This window comes from Ursus maritimus, unplaced genomic scaffold (genome assembly GCF_017311325.1).
Source record: "Ursus maritimus isolate PB19 unplaced genomic scaffold, ASM1731132v1 scaffold_25, whole genome shotgun sequence".
NCBI lineage: Eukaryota > Metazoa > Chordata > Mammalia > Carnivora > Ursidae > Ursus > Ursus maritimus.
In genome coordinates, this window is record NW_024425008.1 from 3,323,626 (window position 1) to 3,328,662 (window position 5,037).

The 5,037-nt window shown below is 48.4% G+C and overlaps 1 non-coding gene across 1 annotated transcript; it reads left to right on the top strand.

Moving 5' to 3' along the window:
• Positions 1–1,410: 1,410 nt before the first annotated feature.
• Positions 1,411–1,484, top strand: TRNAI-AAU. Its single transcript has one exon. It is a non-coding gene; the product is annotated as a tRNA-Ile (tRNA).
• The last annotated feature ends 3,553 nt before the right edge of the window (positions 1,485–5,037 follow it).

Here is a 5,037-nt window from a genome sequence, read left to right on the forward strand (position 1 = left end):
GGGGCTGTCTTTCAAATGGGTGCTGCTTTGGGTGTAGGCTTGCCAGATAGGTACAGGATGCCCAGTTAAAGGTGAATTTCAGACAAACAACTAATACGGTTTTGTTTCAAATATCGCATGGGACATACACTAAATTGTTTGCTAAATCTGGCAACCTTATCAGGGCTGGGCCAGAAGGGGAGGGTTTGAACAGAGAAATGACTTAATCTGACTTGTTTTAAAATGTGACATCAAGGGGTACCTGGGTGGCTCAGTCGGTTAAGCAACTGCCTTCGGCTGACGTCATGAGCCCAGTACTGGAATCGAGTCCCACTTCAGGCCCCCTGCTGGGGGAGGGGGCTGCTTCTCCCTCTCTCTGTGGCATTTCTGCTCTTTCTCTGTCAAATAACTAAATAAAATCTTTAAAAGAATGCTGCGACTTTGCAATTAGCTCATTCATCACTCTGATTCCTATTTATTATTTTTTTTAAATTTTAAGTACAATCTATCCCCCAAGGTGGGGCTCAAACTTATGACATCAAGATCAAGTGTCACATGCTCTACTGACAGCCAGCCAGGCGTCCCTGACTCCCATTTATTAAATGCTTACTATTCCAGGTAGTGCCTAGGCTCTGGACATTCAGCTATAAGCAAAATGGACAAGATACCTGACATCCCAGACAGTCCCCTTTGCCCGGAGGGCTCTACCTGTTTTTGCCTCCACTCATCCATTCTTGTCCTTCGAAACACAGTGTTAACAAGAGAGGGCAAAATGAAGACATTTTCCAGACTTTAAAAAAGGGGGGGGGGATTGGGGAGACTATGGCTTACCCACTCAAGGAAACACTGAGGAGCTATTTAAAATGACATTTGCAATTGCTTAGGGATATGATAATGACGGAGTATTAAGTACAAAAAGATAAAAAATTATATTCCTTTTAACGAGGTTGAATGCCAAATACACATTTTTAAATACACCTGCGCAGTGAGAAAAGATTTTCAGGAAAGATACCAAGACCTCGGCGGCCGTTGTTTTGGGGTGGTGGGGAATTCGGTGGTTGTTTTGTTCTTTATCTGGTTTTCAGCATTTTCTAGGCTTTATTTAGCCACACCAAAAGCTCTTGATACACGAAGTTTCCACGCTGGAAGGATTCTCGGAGATAAAAATACCATTGAGTCGCGATATTTGAAAATGCTATTCCCGAACCAAGCCTCGTAGGTCTAAGGCATAATTTGCATTCCCCCCTGAGAGCCTCCCATTGGTTGTGAGAAGCCACCTCCCTTAAAGAGTTTCGGTGTTTTCTTCTGGCCAATGGGGATGGCCACGGGGATGACGACAGCGGCAACTGGGGTAGAGGCAGTGAACCCACTGCCCACCCCGCGCAGGCGCAGAAACCTTGTAAGTTCAGCGGAGGAAGATCCACATCAGGTGGCCGGTTAGCTCAGTTGGTTAGAGCGTGGTGCTAATAACGCCAAGGTCGCGGGTTCGATCCCCGTACGGGCCACTGGGGTTTCCGCTTTTCTCGCGTCCTCCCATTTCTCAATTCATTTTACCCTTTCTTTCCTTTTCTTTCCTTTTCTTTTCTTTTCTTTTCTTTTCCTTTCTTTTCTTTTCTTTTCTTTTCTCTTTTCTTTTCTTTTCTTTTCTCTTTTCTTTTCTTTTTTTAAATATGCTTTTCAAGGGCTGTTAGTCGCACACGGGAGAGAGCCGCGGAATCCGGAATCGTTCCGGACTCGGCCCAGAAGTTGGCTGGGGCAGCCAGTGGGGAGAAAGGGCAGGATCCCGCGCGTGTTCATCCCTCCAAATCCCCGCACGCTGTGCACACCTGCAGCTGTCATTGGGGTCTTTTTTTTAAGGATGCTTTCAGATGCCACCGCCAGTTGCTTTCTAATGTAGAGCTTCTATGGGCCCTCGGTGCAGTCTCCAGGGTTCACGGTGTTCTTAGACTTGAAAATGCAGGCCTGGAATTAATTCATTCCACAAATGCTTAGGCAGCGCCTTCTTACTGCATACCCTTCCTGATTCTAGGTGGGAAGCAGACCAGTAAAAGAGAGACACAAATCCCGACCCCCCCTGGAGACAACGACCCACCAACGACTGCCATGTTTTTAGTGAGGTCTTCTGGTTGGGGAAGCATCTGGAAACCTTCTCTTGCTACTTTCTTGCTTTTCAGAGCGGTCTTAGGCTTCACATTTTTTCCCTTCTTGGTTCTGCAGTTTGCAGCCAGAAGGCAGCCGGATGAATTTCTCCCTGCCGGTTCAAGTCTCGGGGCATAGTCAGGCATGTTTAGTTTAACACAAAAGCCAGTTATTTTAGGGTCAATGCCAGTTTATATCAGGGTCTAGCAGGATCTCTAGCCATGTTTGAAAAATACCCAGGGAGAATGTCTACTAGATCATCTGTTCGTTTCTCAAATGCGTGTTAAGCTCTGGTGGAATTCCGTAGTGGCTCAAGGCCACAGACCAGGGGCACAAAGCCCTTGGCAAGTGCTCAGCATGTATTAAAAGTGCTCACTAAATGCTAGTGATGGAACCCTTGTTCTTACGAACAGTTAGTTAGAAGGAGAACCTGGGGCTGCTGATGAGTACAGACACTTTGGTTGTCACGCCTTGGACATGTGTGCCAGGCACCTTGTCTGACCCAGCAGAGGAGGAGCTGGCTGCCGTTGCTGCCCTCAGAGCATCGCGCCGACCTAACAAGGCCTGAAGGGGTCCAAAATAAAAATTATTCTGAGCAGAAGCCATTTGAATTCCTGAAAAGTCTTATCTGCCTAAAAGTAGAGCCTTCCCAAAGAATTCAAAAGAATTCAATTGTCATAAATCCCCTTCCCTGGGAGCAATAAGGAAAGATGGACTCCTGTCCCTGGAGAGACCTTGCCATCACACCTACACAGCGATTGTCACAAAACTCATATCTCCCATCTACTCTGGTAAGGGTCCATTTATCTTTCCTAAAAGGCATCTGGTTTCCCATAAGTGCCCTTCCCCTCTTCCCTTCCCCTATTATGATAGTACATAGGCCCCGCGTTCTACCTGCCTCTTTGAGTCACATTTTTCTGTGAATTCCCTAGGTACGTGAATAAAAATGCATGATTAAATTTTGCCTTTTCTCTTGTTAATCTGTCTTTCGTCACTTTAATTCACAGACCCCCTAAAGACCAAACCTAGGAGCATCCAGGAAAAGTCCTCCTCCCTCCCCCTACAGGCTCAAAAACGTGATGAAATGGTGATACTCTGCTCTAGACGGGGAGGGCAGTTCTTGGCTTAGGGGTCAGAGAGGACCTTTCTGACACCTGAGGATGGGAAAATGAGAAAGTCTTTCTTTCAAAGTTAAAAAAAAAAAAGAAAGGATTGAGGAATTAAACAAATTCCACAAATCTGATCTCCCCTCTGGCCAGTCCTTAGTGAGGCCTCTAATGAATTAAGTTAGAACACAGCAGGGAGCTTGGTGAATGCAACATGAATCGTAACTATGATGATGACAATGGCCACGTGGAGAAAAAAATGATCAGAAGATCTACCAGAAGCTTCTCGAACATCAGCCTGGCTCCCCAGTCTCCCCCTTTTGTGGGAATCTAGACACTCATCATATTCTACTGTAAATGCCAGTTTCTTCCTCCTTTTCCTGCCTAGACTGTATACAGAGGGCAGGACAGTGCTGAAGGCAGGGAAGGTGACTCACCCAGCAGGTGCTTAATAACTGTTTGCCAACCAATGGCCCTACTGCCCTCTCTGGGGAGGGGAGCCAAGAAAGGAGCACACACCAGCATCTGCAAGACTCCATGGGAAGAACACACAGCACCAGGAGAGTAAAGAGGAGGGGAGATTGGGAAAGGTTGGGCTGAAGAGGAAGTGATAGAGCTGGGATGGATGGGACTGAAATGTGGAAAGGGATGGGGACCTTCCTTCCGACCTTCCCTCCCTCCTTTCCTCCCTCCCTCCCTCCCTCCCTCCCTCCCTCCCTTCTTCCTCCTTTCCTTCCTTCCCCCTTTCCTTCCTCCCTTCCTTCCTTCCTCCTTCCTATTTATCCATGCATCATTCATTCCCTAATCTTGCACTCTGGGCTGGGGCCTAAGCTGAGCACTGAGTAAAATATCATCTTGGCCCTTAAAGGGTGTCCAGTCTGAATGAGTGGGTTGACCTGGGAACAATTTGGGGTTGGGTGCACACTCGTTAAAAATGCACACTTTGGGGGGCACCTAGGTGGCTCAGTTACTTGGGCGTCAGACTTGATTTCCGCTCCGGTGGTGATCTGGGTGGTGGGATCAAGCCCGCTTGGGATTCTCTCTCTCCCTCTCCCTCTGCCCCTACTCCCTTAAAAAATGCACACTTTGGGGGTGCCTGGCCCATTGGTGGAGCATGTGATGCTTGATCTCAGAGTCCTGAGTTCAAGTCCCACGTTGGACAAGAAGCCTACTTAAAAAAAAAAACAACTCATATATATATGTATATATATATGTATATATGTATATATATATAAAAGCACACTTAGGGTCCGCTGCCAGATCTATTAATCAGAAGCTCTTAAGGTGGGACCAGACAGGATCTTCTGTGGCTCTAATGCACATGACCTTGAGAACTTCTGGATAGTGTGATGCTAGGCTAAGCGGCTCTGGAACTCCGGAGACCTTCGCCTGGGAGATCCTATCTAGTTCCTGGAAGAGTGATATTTGAGAATTAAATACATCTGTGACGAGTGAGAGTCGAATAAACTCATTCTGGTTTTGGCCAAGAGGCAATGGGGCGGGACCAACTCAGACCCCACCCACCGACCCACTCGTCCAGGTGCGGTCGCCTTCCGAGGTGTCTTGGCCTGCGGGGCACTCGTAGTCCCTACCCCGCCCCTTTCCCAGGTGACGCATAATTAAGCCGCCGTCGCTCGGCGGCATGGGTTCGAGTCCCAGTGTCGGCTGCCATGGCGGACGCGGAGCCCGAGGCTGAGGACGGCAGCGAGGACGGCGGCGGCGGCGGCCGGGCGACTCTCGGCCAGAGGGACAGCGCCACTCGCATGGCCCCGCTGGGCCCCGAGCAGCTTCGGCAGGTCCTGGAGCAGGTGAT